At 41.0% G+C, this 20,198-nt stretch overlaps 1 long non-coding RNA gene across 2 annotated transcripts in view; it reads right to left on the minus strand.

Moving 5' to 3' along the window:
- Positions 1–2,538: 2,538 nt before the first annotated feature.
- LOC125166228 (uncharacterized) overlaps positions 2,539–20,198 on the minus strand; it is a 406,738-nt gene continuing 389,078 nt past the window's right edge. For both annotated transcript variants that reach the window (XR_007152407.1, XR_007152406.1), the window contains 3 exons: positions 12,654–12,801; positions 12,440–12,574; positions 2,539–2,832 (listed from right to left, as the gene is read on the minus strand). This is a non-coding gene — a long non-coding RNA (uncharacterized LOC125166228). The remainder of the gene's footprint in view (positions 2,833–12,439; positions 12,575–12,653; positions 12,802–20,198) is intronic.

A 20,198-nucleotide genomic window follows, 5' to 3' on the forward strand; every position in this document is an offset into this window, starting at 1 on the left:
CTCTGCTGACCTACTTTCCAAACACTTTTAAAGTAGTAATTTCAGACTTGTATATAGTTCCAGAGTTTCCTCTGTGAAGTCGTAAACTCCTTGAAGACAAGGACCATGTCTTATATGTTTTGGCATCCTTATGGTGCCCAAAGAAGTGGTTTAAATCTAGTAGTAATAAATTAATGTTGAGTGAAAGTGTTTAATTTAACACATACTTATATAGCGCTCGCTTGACTGGAAACTGTTCTGTGTGCTTTATAAATATCAACTCTATTAAATCTTTTAACAATCCAGTGGCATTAGTGTTATTTTCATCCCCATGTCACAAATAAGGAAATCAAGGGACAGAGAGGTTAAGAAATCAGCCAAAGGTCACACAGGTAATACATATCTGAGCCAAGGGGTGCCTGGGTGGCTCAGTTGGTTAAGCATCCGACCCTTGATTTCGGCTCAGGTCGTATCTCACAGTTCATGAGATTGAGCCCCTTGTTCAGCTCTGTGCTGACAACATGAAGCCTGCTTGGGATTGTCTCCTCCCCCTCTCTCTCTGTCCCTCCCCAATGTGTGCATGCTCTCTCTCTCTCTCTATCTCTCTCCCTCTCTCTCTATAAATAAACATTTAAAAAATATATATCTGAGCCAGGATTCAAACCTTGGCAGTGTGACTCCAAGAGCTGTCCGGGTTCTCTTTGAGGGAATAAATACGTGAAGGCATGAAGAGGTCATCCTCTGATAAACTGTTCACAGTATTATACCTGCTCTGCTAAGAGCAGTTACTCTCTGAGAACCTGTTATTGTGACAGATCGTTTTCTACCCTGACTACCCTGTAACTAAATGCTGCCCATTATTTATGCACACAGTCTATACTCTTAAAGAGTCTTGCTTTCAATCTCTCTCTCTTTCTCTTCTCTGCTGATTCTTTTTCACATCTAGTTAATTATGAGTACTTCACACCACTTTTCCAGCTTATCACAGTCATAGTATATTTTGGTGTTATATCTTTTGCCAGATGCTACTTTCCAAAATCACAACTGCCAACTTAACAATGCACACATAATTTCACCACCCAAGTGAATGACAAAAATTCTTCTTTAGGGACTATCCATCAGGCTGATTATCAGATATGTCATGCAATTTTCTACTTGGATAAGAGACTACGAAATTAGTTCTGAGGCTTTTAAAAACAAACACATTCTAAAAAAATAAATAAATACTTTCTCAGTAAGTGTGCTACATGAGTAATATTTCTATGATTTCAGAGCCCACTAGTAGGAATTTATCTAACTACAAAAATTCCTATTTAGCAGGTACAGTATTATTGTACCAACTCAAATGTGACTACAAAAGAGTGTGTTTCTTTAGTTTTTGGGGTTTTTTTTGTTTTGTAAACTATTACGAAGTTCCCATTTGGTCAAGCTGGTGGGAAGCTGTCTTGTCGTTGTTGAGGCTCCATCCCCTTCCCTAATTGTCTCACGAAAACTTGTAGTTTCCAGTGATACTTACCAGATAAGGAAGAGTGTCTCGTCCTCAGTCCATCGTCATCATGGATATACTCAAGTATCCAAGCCTGAAGTCCAGTTTGCTGATGGATTGCATGTGAGTGCAGTAATGTTTGCCAAAATTGTTCCCCCATGTGTGAGATCCAGCTTCCCTAGATATGCCCTTGTGTTTCCCTCGGAGGCTCTGCCCTTTCCTCCAAAGTTCTCAGGATCAAATTTCCCCACTAGCGGAAATACCTGTATTCCTCTCTACTTTCCCAAGCTAGGAAGTAGCTTTCTCTTGCCATTCTTTCTATCCTCCTCCTCATCCTTCTCCTCTTCCTCCTCCTTCTTCTTTTTAGTTTTTAAACGTTTTTAATGTTTATTTATTTTTGAGACAGAGAGACAGAGCATGAGCAGGGGAGGGGCAGAGAGAGAGGGAGACACAGAACCTGAAGCAGGCTCCAGGCTCCAAGCTGTCAGCACAGAGCCTGACATGGGGCTTGAACCCATGAACCATGAGATCATGACCTGAGCTGAAGTCAGATGCTCAACTGACTGAGCCACCCAGGCGCCCCCATTTTTCCTGTTCTTGAGCACATCCTTCCCTTTCCTTCCCTTCTCTTCTAGAGACATAATAATTCGGCATAATTCAGCATAATTCTTCTGTGAGTTCAGGTATTTACAAAACTCAAGGAGAGCAAATGACTGTGAGCAAGTTTGTACTCAAAAGCAAAACTTTATTTGGGCAAGGGGCTGGGGGTAGGGGGGAGACATAGGGAGAAGAAAAACTAAATTAGCAACTGCATGAATTGTTATGTCATATGTGGTGACAGGCTTCTTGCTGTCAGTTTGCTCTCAGTTTTAACCAAGGAGAAAAGACATGCGTGCCACGCAAAGGTATCAACATACAATTTGCCAAGTGTGCACTATTGATAAAAGCCTAAGAGATTTAGAGGACCAAGTTTGTCTATTATACACAGAACTCCTCTCTGGGACTGGCTAGAAAGAGATCTTGCTTACAGAGAAAGTTGTTCAAGGTAAAAAGACAAATTTGAACAAAGTAAATGTGTTCAGCCATTTTATTAAAGACTCATGGAAGGAAAAAGCTGTAGGAACACACAAGGGATGAAAAATCAGACACAATCTCAAAACTGGTGCTTTTTCCAGTCTTGGGGTAGGAAAGAAAACATTAAAGTAAATCAAGAGTATGCAGGTGTAGTCCTTGTGCTATGTGTAAGAGCTGGTGTGTTGACCATGCTACTTTACGGTATAAGCTCCAAGTATGAAACATCTAATAGATGCTAATCCATGAAGCTGTCCAGCCTTGACTTTGGTCTGGAATTTCTTACTCTGGGGATACTGAAAAAAAAAGTAACATTTTAATGTCTCAACCTAACTGGTACCCAGCTTTTTATTATACCATTAATCACTCCACTAAATCTGATGTTCTTACCCATACCCACTTAAACGTGGAACAGTTTTAATCCAGGAAGAAGGGAATTTTGGTCTGGAGGTGAACACATTAAAACACATCGCTATCACCAAAACTTTCTTAAACTTTGGATGAATCAGTGTTTGCAACTCTCAAGGGCATTACAATGATTTGTTTGAGGTCTGTTTGTGATTTGTATGCCATGTTTATTAAAGGTGATATAAAAGGTTATGTAAGGGACTTAATCCCCACGGTTTTGGCAAATAACCACTATCATTTAGTGGGAAGTGGGTGGCATGTCAGTTGTCAGCTCTCATTTCTCCTTGCACATACTTTTCTTATTATACCTCTTATGCCCACACGACTTTTTGACAGACCATGTTGGGGGTTCTGAAGCAGGGGGGAGCTAAAGAGCTACCTGGTGAGAGAGAATATTTTAATAGGACATATAAAATCTAGTACTTTAATTGGAAAGAAACAGTAATGGGATGTTGAGGTTATTTTCTTCCACCAAATCTGTAATTGGTGTAGAATTTTGTCTCCTACTTGCTTCAGAGATGAAGGGCAAGACATGTAGAATTACTACTAGATTTCATTACAGCTAAGTTCCATCATTATTTTATGCCCCATTAAGGGGAAAACATGGCACCAATTAAATTGACGCAATATTTTCTTATCACCTAACATTTTTATATGATTGAAAAATATTTTGAGGCTCATTTTAGGTATAGATTTTATTATATATCATACTTTTCTGTTTCTGTGCCTTTCTATGCCCCTAATAAAATTTCAGTACCAGCTAATGGTACCAGACCTTTGCATTTAAGATGGTGCTATTGCCCATCATGAAATTTCTAGTTGTTTTTCCGTTTCTAGGTGCATCAGCGATTCATTGACACTCCACACCCAGTCCCCTTCCATAGAAATGACCTTGACTGTAGTCAAGTGGCACCTAGGTTTCATAAAGTACAGTATTAGTGCCCGGCCAGCAGGTGGGACAATGAACAGATATGATGAAGGCAAAGGAACGCAGGTGTTGAGTCCAGCCAAGAGGTCAGCTACCAAGGATCTGTAAATGTCTGGGGGTCCTTTGCTCCTTTGTAAGGGTCTCTATATTTCAAAGTACAATATATGCTCATGGTAGGATCATCATTAATATGAATGCCTATAAACCCACCCTTTGAATAGTCTTCTCGGTAATTTTTAGTTTTGTCACCTTCTTGTCCAATCTGACCAACCTAATGAAGGACTGGGGCTAAGCACTAGGCATTGATCAGCACCAGACCTGCCAGTGCTTGCATTATTAGTGCCATCTTCATTTTACTGTTCCTTCTCAGAATCACGTCAAGCTCCTTGTCCATTTTGTGAGAACTTGTCCAGTTCAAACTTTAAAAAAAAATTTTTTTAATGTTTATTTTCGAGACAGAGAGAGACAGCGCATGAATGGGGGAGGGTCAGAGAGAGAGAGGGAGACACAGAATTCCAAACAGGCTCCAGGCTCTAAGCTGTCAGCACAGAGCCCGACGTGGGACTCGAACCCACGGACCGCGAGATCATGACCTGAGCCGAAGTCGGATGCTTAACCGACTGAGCCACCCAGGCGCTCCCAAGCTTTATAATAAAAGTGGACACCCCATTCCCTCGGGAAACCCTGCTCACGGCACCATGGCAGACAAAGCAAGGGGCCAATATCAACAGTAAATACTAGCAATACTTAATTCTTTCTTAATTTTTAGATTAAAAAATAGATGAGTAGAAGTTCTGACATTTTCTTCTCGCACTGGGAAGTGCTTGTTCCACTTCCACTGGGCTGCTTGTTCAACCCACGGGAATTTTGCACTCAACTTTGGAGACTACCCTGTAAACAACTGTATTAATCTCATGGTGTAAACATTTGAGGAACTGAAAAAAACTCAAGTTTAAGAGTTTGACTGTGTTTTTTTTTTCTCTCAATTTAATATGGGTGTGAGGCAGGGAGGGGTGGAAGTTCTTTTGGAAATAACTAAAATTATGGCCATATATATTTTTGAATCTTTTAAAAATACACTGTGTATTCACTCCAGTAATTCTGTTGATGCCCAGCTTTAGACCAAAGACAACGCAAATTCTTAAACAGGAACAAAATAATAATTGGCAGCTGTGCACAATAAGGCAATCAAGGGCCATGTGTTGCATCATAAACCCCTAGAGCAAAGAAATGTGCCTGATGTTGGATAATGAAGTGTATCCAAGAAAATAAATACAATGGACTGTGTTATTTTAAGGGTAAGACTGTTATTCCCTCCTGTCAGAAACAGATAAAATTTTATTTCTTAACATAGTGAAACTTACTCAAGAAACCTTTTGGGCTGCATATCCACTGGGGTAAAATACTGAATAACTGCTCACATGTGATCACACCTCCTTACTCCTAAAATTTTGATGCTTCGTAGAATAAACATAATTTTTCTAAAGAGTGAATTTCTAAGACAGAGCATTATAAATATAGAATTTTTAGTAAAGCCCAAGCCAGATTGTTTCTCCTTGTTGGCTTCTAAGGAAGGCTGCAACCACTAATCTGATTACACACCAGTGCCAACTTCAGATACCATTGGATAGCCCTTCCTTGAAAGCAGTTCACTACTTTTGTTCCTCCCTGAATCTGAGTATAATATCATAAAGATTTCCTAAACTGGAAGAAACCTTAGTAAATAATGTATTTTCCCATACAGCTCATTGTCAAGTTTTGGTTGAAACTTTGTAAAGTGAGAGCCCCTATGTTATTGTTACATTGTTATAATATATTGTTATATTGTCGGGTCTCTCAACCCCTGGGTCAGGATGTGATGTTTGCAAATGGTACATTCCTTAAGACAAGACTGAGAATGGCTTGCCACTTCCCCCCACCCACAATTATATAGAGGAGGGAGAAGAAAAGCCAAGTAAGAATCTCCCAGAAAATAGCAAATGTTAATATTAATCACACTCCCATCACATTCAGATGGCCCAGACTCATTTATGTGAACATACATGTAATGGAAGTTTTGTAACTGTAATAATTTACAAATTTATGAAATTATTGCAAATTGTTAATGATTTGCAAATATTACAAATAATTTGAGTATTACAAGCATTTTGTAATAATTATAACAGAAGCTGTAAAATGTATCTTTTCCACTTGTCTAGAAAAGAGAATGGTGTGGTGAACACAGAATTGTTTCTGTCAAATCTATAACAGATACTCAATCCCCAGAGTAATTAGAGGATGCAAATTCAAATAGCAATAAGATACTATTTACCCCCATCACACTGTCAAGTATTGGAAAGCCAAATCATATAAAGGTGTGTGGAAATAAGAACCATCATGGACTGCTGATGGATGTCTGAACTCATTTCATGGTGAATAGTCTCATAGCAGTGAGTGCAGTTAAATATGCAGATACCCTAGGACTCAGCGATTCTATTCCTGAGTACATTGTCCTGTTATAATTTCCATGCAGATGCCCACAGACTTGTATAAAGATATCCTCTGCAGGGTTATGGGTGAAAATCAAGGAAGTCTACAGTTCCATCAATAAGGAAATGAATAAATAAAATGGGGCATACATGCAATGAACAGAATACTATGCAGTGATCAGAAGCAATGAGATGTATTTTTTCTTCACTATTTTTGTTTTGCACTGTAGAAAACAACAACAACCAGAAACACACAGCTTTTCTTCACATTTGCACGGACTTTTAGGAAATCACCGCTTTTCCCCTGGAGGAATAGCCTTCAGATAAAAGAGAAGTAGTATCACATTGCAAACTCTGCAAATCCCTAAAATCAACTGCTTGAAGACAATCCCCAGGGACTGGGAAGAAAACAAATGTCACAAGAGATGAGAGGAGAACATGTAAGGATGGAAAGCTGGGGAAATGAGCATTTTTAGTGCCATTGACCCAGACCAAGATACCTTTTTCTCTTGGCACCCACGGCCACCACCTCAAAGGGATGATTGTTGGTCTGTGGTCTGAAGAACTCTTCTTAAATGAAATGAGAGTCGTTTTGAGAAGTGTATATACGCACATATATCTTTGATGTATATATCAACATGCATAGATACCTGAAGCATAACTTAAAGAAGTAAAACAGATTTGTAGCAAATATTCCTTATGGAAATTTTTATTTTTTTTTTAATTTTTTTTTCAACGTTTTAATTTATTTTTGGGACAGAGAGAGACAGAGCATGAACGGGGGAGGGGCAGAGAGAGAGGGAGACACAGAATCGGAAACGGGCTCCAGACTCCGAGCCATCAGCCCAGAGCCTGATGCGGGGCTCGAACTCACGGACCGTGAGATCGTGACCTGGCCGAAGTCGGACACTTAACCGACTGCGCCACCCAGGCACCCCTGGAAATTTTTAAAAAACATAGTAATACTATACATTTTTCAAGGGTACACATTTTATAGAAATAAATGGAAGTTGGATTGCAAGGACATACAGAAGAATGGGTGCTGATGAGGTTGGGGGGAATGGAATGAGGACAAAAATTAATATAATGCAAAGCAGCCCCATCCTTATTAGCATGTCATCAGTTGAAAAGTCTGATCAACCAGATTCTGGCCTTCTGAGATTTGGCTCTATCACCTCTATGTACACAGCTCTGGAAGCATGGGGGAAATCTGGATTAGGGGTTATATTGTACGATCACTCATTCTATTTCTGAATCACATTTGAAATCACATGTGTTTGGCCTTAACTTGTGCACATTCTTTGAATACTATTCCAATAATAGTCCATGAAGCAGAAGAGCTAAGGAACCACAGGGTCATCTGATCCAAGCTCCGTTTCACAGATAAGAAAGCTGAGATTGCAAACAGTCCAGGGATCTTCAAGGCCTCCTTTTAGTTTCTTGGCTTCTTATTATACGTGAATTTGATTTCAGCTCATTTGAAGAATCGGTTTCCTTTTCTAAATACTATCTTTCTTCTCTGCAGTATTGCTTCAAATTCAGCAAAAACAGGGGTATGGAGAGGATTCAAACCAAAACTATTTTAAGTGTAAGAATCGAGGCAGATAATAAAAACATGTTTTTTAACTTATTTAAATTGTGTGCATCTGCATTTATTTGTTTTCAGATTTTGTAGGTTCTGTGGGTGGTAGTCCAGGAAAAAAACACACAGAGACATTTGCTTTGGGACTGCCCAGCATAAACAGCATTACCACGGCAGATCGGAATGTGTGAGCCGAAAACCAACAAGGGGTCAGAATCCAGACCCAGAGGTAGCCTATGCACTTGAAGGTTTCCTGTTGGACACATGCTCCTTCCAAGGATACAAAGATCTTTACCAGGACTTTCAATTCACTACTGCTTTGTGTCCTGGCTACAGCCATGCACTGCCAAGTTGCTGTTTGGGCAACAGTTAATTATCAGCTGTCTGGACTAGCTCACCGTAAACATATTACAGTGTTTCATCGCTCATGTTTTATTTAATTTCACTTGTCATCAAGGTCCTTGATTGGAGCTCTGCGATTTAGATTGGGAGAGGTGGTTTTTACTCCTGTTGAAATCTGCTTATCACTCAGTCCGTGCTCTGCTCCAGAGGTAAAGGATGAGACTCTCTCACCCACCAAGACAGGCTCTGGTGCTCTCTAGGGCAGCTCCAAGAAGGAGTTGGGCCATTTATCCTAACTGCGATGCTATTGCAAGAAGCTAAATGAGAGACACATGGCGGTTTTCGGGTGGTATAATCTGTCTTCACTTAATAATGGCATTTCCAGTGTGGGATTACTAATGAGAAGACCCTAGGACCACTGCCCAAACTTCAGATGTCAAGAATCAGTAAACTCCCACATAGGTTTTGCGAACCATGAAGAAAACTTCAAAGATCAGATACAGTTTTCCATGGAGATGTCTGTGTTTTGCCGGATGCTCTGGCAAGGATACAGAGCACTCATATTCAACACACAGAAACACATGTGAACACATACAAACATGGCCACACCAAACGATCCTCGCAGTGTATCGACCTCAGGCCTCCTGCCCGGGCCCTCAGCAAAGCCACTGGAAGAACCTAGAATAAACCCCAGCTCTGACACTCAGGTAAGTGGAGACAGGTGTAAGAAAGATCCTCCACGGAAAGGTGTGTCAGGCAGCCCAACACACGCCTACATGCCTCTCTACGTTCCTCTCTGATATGGATAAGACACACGTGAAACATGCTTCCTCCAAAGGGAGATCACACCCTCCAATGCCTCTCTGTCAGAGCTGTGGGCTGCGTTCCCAGCTGGCAAGGGTAGATTTTACCCCCTGACTGTACAAAGGAGCTGAGAAAGGAGCTTCCCACTGAAGACCTTGCTTCACCCATAAGGTTCTTCAGTACAACTTGAGTGTTTCCCTCTTCAGTGGGAATAAGAAACAATAACAAAGTAAATAAAAGTAAACCATGGGACAAAAATGTCATACAGTCAGCAAATATATCATGTTTTTAAAACATGAATTTGCCCAAAGTCTTTATGTCTATCATTTCCCCTCCCCAGCTCTCCCCCCCACTCCGCCCCAACACACACACTCAAATAGTAGACATCGCCAGAAAGTGTTATTTGGAGCTGATTCTAACTTTCTAAGAGTATTGGAAACAACCCCTAGCTACTGAGGCCATGGTCATCTGCTTTTGCACCTAAGAGAGAAATTATGTGCAAAATATGTGTTAATAAGAGGACTTTCTGTTATCATAGAAAGAGCATGACATTGATAATAACTTTACCTTTCACTTTTAAGTGTATAGTTTTGTAATAATCCATAAAATAAATTATATATTAGATGCACTGAGCCATTATTGGTACTAAGCAAAGGTGGGAAAGAAAAGGAAGGTGAGTTAGACATGGTTCCGGCCCTCAAGATATTCTTCAGGGTGTGCTTTAGGAGTAGACGCATACCTGAAATACTGACACAGTAACAAAAGCATCATAAATAGGAAAATGGTCGAAGGGCTACAGAGGCCCAGACAAGGGAGTATGCAGTCTATATAAGCATATATGTGTTCCATATATGTATATTGGAACAAATGCAAAAAGAAGAAACACAGTTTTTACAATCAAATACTTTCTTTAGCTCCTATTAAATGGCTTTGTGCAAGCTATCTGGGTAAGTAATCAATATGAATATAGACACCGAAGTTGATTATAAGCTACGTGAGGGCAAGAATGAAGCACCTTTATTCACTGCCATGTTTCCACCTCAAAAAATAGTGCTCACGTAAAATTATTTTAAGTGAAATTGCTTAGGAAGAGGAAAAGATATGGGGTATAGAAGAAACTGTGAGAGAGACCCCAAAAGAGTATGGAGGTGGTCTTCTAGTCCAAAGATGTACTTTGCCAAGGGCAAGAGGGAGATGGCTTGGCCACATGGTGCAGGCTTGGTGGAGGAAGAAGGAAGGTTATTTAAGACAAGGGGGCGGCAGATGAAGCAGGATCCCTTTTGGCCCCTCTTTCTAGCACAGAGTTCTGGGTACCCAAGAAGTCAGGCCCTGTGCTTGAGATGGAGGCAAATGATGTCAAGAGGGAAAATCGGGTCTGATTAAGGTGAGAAGGGTGTAGAATACATATTCAGAAAAGGCTCTTAGTAAATAAAAGACCCAGAGCAAGAGGTGGGGGTGGAAGTTTGACAGAGGCAGGGCGGGCTAGGGGAACTGAGAGGCTGAGTGGGAGTGGGGTGTGAGTGTGGCAGAGGATGGGGGCCTGTAGGATGGGGGCTTGACTGGAGATGTGCATCATGCAGATAAGGGAGAGAGGATAGTGGTCTGGAGAGGACAGCAGCAAGGGAATGAGGCTTGAGGTGAGCTGACCAGCCCCAGAGTTTCCTTGGTGGAAGGCTGCTCTGAGGGTCAGTCCCTGTCAAGCCCCGGTAAGGCAAGGGGAGCCACAGCCCCCGATCAAGTCCCCTCTCTTAGAAGCCAGGAAAAAGCTGGACCTTGTTTTCAGAGGTCTGCATTCCTCTGCAAAGCTTCCTCTGGACTAACCTTGGAAGTCATGCATCAATTCCACTACCTTCTGGTTATAAGGGAGTCTCTAAGACCAACCCAGATTCATAGGGAATTACATTGTACTTCTTGCAGGGCAAATAGCAAGATCACATTGTAAGAGACTGTGGTGGCCACTTTGGAACATTCAGTCTTCACACACTCTTACTGTGGTGAAAGCAGACTTTTTTCTTTTTTGCCGGTTTCTCAACCTCCATGAGCAAATAAAACCACCTCGACCCAATTGCTCAAAACTCCAAATTGAATGATAATCCTCACCTCCTCTCTTTCCTGCACTCCTCAGGTTTAATGCATCCTCATCAGGTCCTTTCAACTTCACTTCTGAAACAACTCCCAGGTATATTCACCCCTCTGCACCTCTGCTCGAGCCACCCTGCTGCCACCATCTCCCACCTAAACCACTATAGTAGCCCGGGGATGATCTCCTTGCTTCCATTCTTGTCCCCTGTAATCCATGCATTCTACAACAGACAGGTTAATACAGTTAATGCTCATACATAAGATCATACCACTCCCATGCTTAAAAACCTGTGATGGCTTCCCAGGCAGTTGGGATACAATCCAAATGCTGTCATCTGGCTTCCAGAACCTTCCATGATTTAGCCCCAGGGCTTCACACCAGACTCTTCAGGCCATCCCTTGATGCCTTGTCTACTCTGCCCTTACTCACATTTGCTGCTTTCTTTTACTTTCTCAAACTCCCCTGGAGCCAGCATCTTGTGTCACCTTCCTGGAATATTCTCTGACTATGCATACTGGCTTCTTGTTCTTTAAGAGCCACTTCCTCATGGCTTTTCCAACCTCCTAATAGAAAAGTAGCCCCCCAGGTCACTGTCATATTCCCTGATTTAATTCACTAGTTGAAACACAGTTAAGATATAGGGATGTGACAGGTAACTTTTGGGGCCATGAGAACAACAACAAAAAGCTGTAGCTGCATTCACAAGTGTTTTACATTTTCTTAGACGCCTCCTACCTCCCTTAGAATGGCAGTTCGTAGGAACAGAAGACTTCTCTGTAGACCAGTTCCTGGAAAAACTGCTGACATAAAGTAGGAGTACGGTCTTCACTAATGATTTAGTACCTGGAAGAGCCTGGTAACTTAACCCAGTAAGTGATTAACACATTTCTCTTATAATAATAATTATTTAATTAATCTAAGTGTCTTAATTTGCTAATAGGGGCACTGAAGCCAGAATTAGTAAATTGTTTGTCCAGCGTCACTAGGATAGGTGCGAATAGTATCACGACTAAGCTTAATTGTTAAAATCAAGAGTCTCATCTTTTTATTACGAAAGAAATTTTTAAAAAACAAAACAACTCTTGGGGCACCTGGGTTGGGTGGCTCAGTCAGTTGAGCATCTGACTTTTCATTTCGGCTCAGGTCATGATCCCAGGGTCATGGGATTGAGCCCTATGTTGGGCTTTGTGCTGAGTGTGGAACCTGCTTGAAATGCATGCTTGCTCTCTCTCTCTCTCTCTCTCTCTCTCTGAAATTAAAATAAAATAAAATACCAAATAACTCTTACTTGTATTGAACATCCATCCACTCTGTGCGTTAGCTGGAGCCGTGGGATCTCAACTGTGACACTGACCAGTAGTGTGGCATTGAGCAAGCATGCAGGAGAAGAGGGTCTGATTTCCCTCTCAGGCATTTGAGGATGCTGTGAAGCCACATGGAGGCATTTACTCCCTCATTGGAAAAGTTTGGGTGTTCCAAGAGTGTAAATGCCCCTCCCTTACCTTCGTCCTTTTCTTTTGTGATTATATCCCTTTGATCTAGAAGGTTGATTCTTGCCACAGCTTGCACTTCATAGGTGAATGCCCAAGACTGGAAACACAGCTTGCAACACCATTTTCCACCAACTGATCCTTGGATCACACGTGACCCCTTGAAGATAAGATCAAATAAGATTAGGAAATGCAAAAACCATTCACAGGCACACAAACATATTGAAAGATTTGAGAAATTTTTCTGCAACGTGTCCTTCTTTTTAACACAGATTTTTTCCTAATCTATAATATTGCCTTAGAGATGATGATGCATACATATTAAGGTAGATCCAGGTTACTGTCAGAGACAAACTGATTCATGGGCAAGGTTCATAAAATTCAATAAGGTGTAAGGATATGACAGGTTGCTTTCTAGACCATCATAAAGAATAAAAAGGATGTGGTTGCAAAAATAGGTCCAATTCTTCACTCTGTCCCGCATCCATACTCTTTATTATGTGACTTTCCAGCTCTTGAATCTGAAATGGCCTTATGACTTGTTTTGGCCAACAGAATACAGAGGAAGGGACTTTGTACCATTTGTCAGCCTAAGTCCTGAGCAGTCTTGCATGCTGCTGCTGGCTTCCTTGGAAACCTGTCATCACTCTTCACATGAGCCTGGGCTAGCTCTCCAGATGATGAGAGACAATGTGGCCCAGTCAACCCCATCACTCCAACCAAGAGCCAGCCAATCACCGGGCGTGGAAGTGAGACCACCCTAGACTGCGTCAGTCCCCACTGAGCCATCAGCTGATGACAGATGACAGTGTAAGCCCTGCCAAGTTCGTCCAAGCTGGCCAGGTCAGCACAATGCTCAAGCCCATCCATAATATACTTGTGAGCACTAAGAAATCATAGTTGTTTTAAGCCATTAATTTGGAGATGGTTTGTTACCTAGCAATTCAATAATTAATACACAAGGCAAAACTCCCGTTTACTCCCACAGACCAAAAAGGAACCCTGAAAAACACAGGACGGTGATATGATATAACATAGCACTAAAGCTGATTGAAGCAAAATGATAAGCATTTCCAAGACAGAAGTTAGGTCTTATTCACGTTTATATCCCTACAACCAAACACAATGCTGCACACATGGGGTGTTCAATAAATGTTTTTGAGGAATAAGATCGTGGTAAATTGCCACTGTACCCAAGAGCCAACTCTGCACAAGAACCAATGGATTACGTGTTACAGTTTCAGAAAGACATAAAAAAGAAGCAGCCCTAAAAACAAGGAGAAGTGATACTGATAGCAGACAGTTAGAAATTAATAGTTTTCCTGATCTGAACTCATGATTCTCATGCTCCTGGGATTAGAGGTGGGCGGCCCTTACAGCATCTGCACCACAGGATTAACATCTGTGTGAACGTGGACATAGAAAAAGGCAGAGGGGATGAATTCCTGAATTGTTCTTACTGACATTCGCGGATATGGTTCCTTGGATGATTCTAGTTCACAGGTGCATTGGCCACACACTAATTGAAAGAATTATTTTCTTAACATTCGGTGTCATCTGCAAAGGCTTTTGTGAAGAGCATAATTGTTTCAACCAGCTGCTAGGAACTGTTTTTATTAATTTTTTTTTAAAAATCAAACAATGCCAAAGCAGAGGGTGTTTGTAATATTTCCCCCTCCACATTCTTCTGGGGGATTAAATGAAAAACAACAACCTACAGCTTTATGAGGCTAAGACCTTTGAAGACCAAGGAATTGGGTTCTGTAAACAGCAACAACAGAAATGTGTCCTTTTTCTCTCTATTTTTATCCTCACCCCATGATAGGCTGTCCTGTGTGCAGCGTGTCTGATTAGTGAAGCCCAGAGTGGCCACATCCTGAATCCCTACACTAGCACAACCTGACAGACTGCAGGTCTGACTTCCACTGTGTGTGCTGCCTTAAACTAGAGAAGATGCCACAAGTTCTATGATTTCTGTCTTTGGGTCACTGCCAGACCCATCTCCAAGGGACTGGCTCTAATAGCTAAAAAATCTCTTTCTGGAGTCAACTCTTGAATGTATCAGGATTTCCAGGTTTTCCCAAAGGCATTCTGTAAGTCCCCCAAACCTAAATGTCATTTCAGCATTACACCACTTTCTTCTAATTATTTGTTTTCCCTCCCTCTTTGATTTTAAGTTTCTCGAAGTGGTGAGTTAAAAAAAAAAAAAAAGGAAAACAGTACAAAAGAGACAAGTGAGAGACCAAAGGAAAAATTATACATGTTGCCATTCTTATCACAAGGAGAAGCCAGCTGTGATCTAGAAAAAGGATCATAAGAACTAAGGTTGAAAATGGCAGACCGTACTTCTAAAAAATGAAAGAAGGTATAGATCGAGATGGAGTATTATGTTTTAAGGCAGCATGGGGCTCTTTGACTATTTGGAATCTTTGGAAATACTTTAAGGTCAAACTAGATGTTCTGAGCAGGGTGTTACATATACTTCCCTGAGGTTACAGCTTTGTTACAACACACAACTGAAAAAACTCAGCATAGTCCTCAAAACGTAATGCATTCATCCTGGAACATGATTTCCTTACCTTAGTTTTTTTTTCCTTTTTTCACATTAAAATCAGCAGCAAATTAAATGCAAATGTCTAGAGAAATGAAACACTTGCACTACAAATTTACACACACCAAATCAGAAAAAGAGAAAGTTATAGTCCTCTCGCGGATTGTAAATCCCCAGACTTCTAAATATGTACACTCAATGTATTAAAGAGCAACTTAACCTTGCTTGGAGGACTTTGACTTATGCAATTCCCAACATATGTTTATTCTTCAAACTAAAAAATTGCATTTCCATTGGGTTTAATATTAATATGCCAGTTTCTGCTAGTGCTTAAGCTACTTGTTGGAAATAAGTCTGGTGCTTTAAAACATTACCTAGACCCTTTTAGATAGGCGGAAGCCCATATAAAGGAAAATCATCAAAGGGGAATGCCAAATTGTAATTAAATGCCAGATTGTTTTAAAAGACAAAACATAAAGAAGCAATCACATATTCAAAGTCACACAGGGGCAAACTCAGCCATCAAATTCCAATGGGTTTTGCCATCACTCATAGACACCTCTCCCAGCAGGCGATCTTTACAGCTAGGTTATTGCAGAGTGTACCATTTGCTCAACTTTAATGCACCACCAAAAGTCACCACCCCCACTCTACTACATCAACTGAGCTTCACGTCATCCTGTCCCAGATGTTGGATGTATTAGATAAAATGGGGGAAATGGTACACTTCCACTTTTTAACATTTCTTTGTAATTGCTTCACCTAATGTAGCTCTCAATCACCCCATCCTTACTGATCTTCCAAGACCAGAAACAGATGTGCAGTGTCATTGTATACTCACTACTTAATGATTAAAAACAAGGGAACCCAATACGGCAGGACAGGGTTGAAAGTCACCATGTAGATATTGGATTTCCCTTTGTATTTAGAGGAACTGTGTGGAAAACCCACAGAGGGAAGGTAGAATTAGAGTGAGAATCAAAGTTGCCTTTTGCTGAAATTACTTATATAATAGGAGAATGTGGAAAGACTCCTTTAGATCTCCCAACACCCCCTGCTAAGGATTCTCCACTTTCAAATACATTATAAGGACTATAATCCAAGAGTTGCTTTTCCCATATGAGGAAACAAGGAAGATTCCATCCCCCCAAATGTAGTTTACTGGTCAGCCTGAACATTATGGAATGTTTTAATGTTTAATGTTTTAATCAATAGTTAAAACCCTCATTCTAACAGATTCAGTTACCTCAGAGAAGAGGCCACCCCCCAGAAATGTCATGTGGAAGCCAAAGCCACAGGGAAGCTGGGGCCTGATGGGTTAGCAGCAGGTGATCCAGATGTGCACATCTGTGGCAACCCACCCCCTCCTTCAGGCAATGGCTGGGCTGCATTCTGTCACTGGGGACAGCCAGCACAATGGGGAGGCAGAAGAACAAGGTAAAATGACATTTGGAGGGTTTTTTGAGTTATGATGATATTCTTTGAAATTCCCAAGCGTTGTGAAGGGTCTTCAAAGGGATTCTCAACTCCAGGATTTAGTGCTCTGGGCAGCCGCCCAGGTACCACAAAAATCCCCATGTGTGCACGTCTCCTTTGTTACCCATGTATATACTCCCTCCCTGACGTCAAAGCCATGTTTGCTCAGCTTGTTGAAAATGTGTTTCTTGCTGGCCACATTCTTCCGTTTTCTGAGTCAGTGAGGTTTCTGCAGAGCCGATGGCACTGAAGCTGCTCCCTCCATCGAAGGGACAAGGAGGACACTTGTTTCTGTGTCGAGCCACATGCTCACCAGACAAGGCTTGTTTGTCTAAGAAACCTTGTGCTTATTTTTTGTTTCTGTTTGTCTGGCATCTAACCAGCATTGTCGTAAAATGTCCATCCTTTAGCTTTGTGAATAGGAGATCCCCAGACTCAGTGTCTCTTGGTGGAGACTTGCTCTAAAGATGGGCCTGGACGTAGCTGAGCCCAGCATATGACACACTTCTCTTCCTGCCCTGAAGAGCAACAAAAGTAGGGCTGGAGGAGGATTGGAGCTTACTATGAGTGATGGCGATCAGCCCTGGCCCTTCTGAGGTCTAAAAGCTTCCGAATGCTTGCCAAAGTTTTCATTGAGGTATATGTAGTATAAGAAACTCTAAAAGGGGAGGGAATGGCAGTCACCTTGATTATTTGATAAACTTGTTTCAGCTATTTGGAGACTTAGTCATTGACAGCTACTCCAAGTGGATTGCCAAAGCCTTCATCACCTCTTTGGTAGGTTATAATTGTACTGTAAAGCCTAGAAAGAAGGATCTGTGACTAACAGCCTGGTCTGTCCCATGTAATGTATTAGTAAGAATGGCGTAAAGACAGAATGTCTGTTACATGTCTATGATATGGCAGATTTTCAACATTTATTATCTGACTTTAATTCTATGAGGTAGTCACTCCCATTTTACAGCTGGGAAACTGAGGTAGAGACAGCTTATATAGCTCATTCAAATTCACACAGCCGAAAGTTGATGGAGTCAGAATTTGATCACAGACTTTTCCTACAACATCAGAGTGCTGAAAAAAATAGTCTCTGACATTATGTTCCTTACAGAAAGATCTCATAACTTCATGGCTAGGCTCTGACAGATCTGGTGGTCTTGTCATGATCACAGATGTCACATGGTAGGTAACAAGTAGCACTGGAAGCTTCTGACAATCTATTGTGTGACTGACTATTCCACCTGAATGCCTTTACCATTTTGTCTCCACACCTCATCCTAGTGACATTATTCCTCACCTCTAGGACTGAAATAATTAAAAATGCACTTATGTTCAAAATTGAGAATTTAAAGAAACTCTGCACTCATTGACAAAGGCTCACTCCTCTCTACTTAGCCATTCTCAATATGGAGACCCTGAAATCACAGGGGTATCTATGAATTGTTTAGTTATTTGAATGTTAGTCTGTTTAACCACATTAAATGGAAACCATACCATTACTTGAGAAATATTTTATAGTCTAATTAAAACATCAAGGTCCTCTGGGTTCTTACTAGAATTCTAGTGAAATATGCCTTTCATTCATTAAAATAGGAAATCAGTTATTAGTTTTTAAAATACAGTATATAAGGTAAGGGAAAAAAGTCTTTCCATGACATCAATGACAGTACTGAGGGAGGAGCTAATAAAATGACTCCTTGGTGGCAAGAAAGTTGGAAAGCATTGACATTAATTGCTTCAACTCAGCACTGGCAGGAAGGCAGCTTAGGGATTATACACCATACTTTAGAAACAGGAGATGAGTGGTTAGCCCAAGATTGTCCAAAACATTTGTCAACATAAGGAACAGACCCCAGATCTTCTGATTTCAAGCCATTGATGTCCCTTAAAATGTGCTAGTTCACTTATTTTGTGTGCAGAGGCTGTTGCCTAGAAAATTATTCAAAGTTCAGAGAACATGGTTAAGTTTCCAACACTTCTGCAATTAGGTGAGCATGTGTTATACTGTAGGCTTTTAAAGATTCATAGCAAAGTGCAAAGGGAAACAAAACTCTCCCAAATTAATTGTACATTACAGGAAAATGTTTGGGCTAGACACCCTACACAATTTGGCAAAGCATCCACTTCACTGGCCACAGAACTTAGACACAATAGATAGGTAGAGACACAGCCCCCAAAGAGATTTGTCAATGAGGAATTAAGAAGCAACATCTCATTTTCTTTTTTTTTTTTAATTTTTTTTTTCAACGTTTATTTATTTTTGGGACAGAGAGAGACAGAGCATGAATGGGGGAGGGGCAGAGAGAGAGGGAGACACAGAATCGGAAACAGGCTCCAGGCTCCGAGCCATCAGCCCAGAGCCTGACGCGGGGCTCGAACTCACGGATGGGCGAGATCGTGGCCTGGCTGAAGTCGGACGCTTAACCGACTGCGCCACCCAGGCGCCCCTCAACATCTTATTTTCAAGGGAAACTATAACCCATGAATAATTTATAACTTTAAGCATGGGTTATTTGGTGTCCTGTTTTCCCCATTCCATTGCTTCCCATATGGAAATGAAGGCTCTTAAGAAGAGTCTGCTACTTCGAATTTTCACCATATTTTCTGATGAAGAAATGATGGCAAGACACTATGAAGAAAACTGGATCCATGGGCCAAAGTGACAACTATAGGCAAATGAAGCAAAAAATTAAAGGGTGAAAACCTTAGTTCAGATATTAAGTCTTAATGCAAAGAAAAAGCTTTCCACAAATCTGTAATGGACACCAATTTAATCCCCTCTGTTATTAGCTTTTGAAACTCTTATCACAGTGTATTTTGGCAGCCAACCCAAACCAGGATGTTCAGCTTAATAGGTTTAACCTGAATTTTTAGGATTTCCCCTCTTCTGCCATTCAAAGCATACAATTAAACCTCTGGTGAACCACTGATAACATTTCTCTAGGCCAAATTTGCCCTTGGATACAAAAGCAACATTCTTGGAGGATGATATAACGTTGCCACTGGGCCAAAAGGAAAACATGTTGCAGAACATTTTTTAAAATGACAAAATATATTGTTTCAGGATTATGTGCAGCAACGTGCTCCATCACTAACCAGATATTAGGCTTCTGGGACTGAAATCACATACTTTGTGGCCAGAGGGGTGTGTGGTTAGTAGGGATGTCTTTGTGAGATCATCTGTCCTTACGTCGTCACACATAGTCTCTCTCTATCATTATAGAGGGCACGGTGAGAAATAGAGGTCTAATTCAAAGATTGCATGCTAACATGTGCTGTTCAAATTCCCTTCTGACGGTTACAGAGAAACAGGAGCATTCCCTATCAATACTAGCCTGAAATATTGGATGAAACCAAAGAATACATTCCTCCAGCAAATATTTATTGATTATCTAAACTTCCTCTGGCGTTATATAAGGAGCTAGGGATATAGGTACCTTAGTGAGCTTTCAGTATTCTGGGTTACAAAAATATCAATCAACAATTTGTGTGGATGAAGGGCAAATTGTACCTGTGATAGGAACTATGAAGAA

Source organism: Prionailurus viverrinus, chromosome B2, assembly GCF_022837055.1.
Source record: "Prionailurus viverrinus isolate Anna chromosome B2, UM_Priviv_1.0, whole genome shotgun sequence".
Lineage (NCBI taxonomy): Eukaryota > Metazoa > Chordata > Mammalia > Carnivora > Felidae > Prionailurus > Prionailurus viverrinus.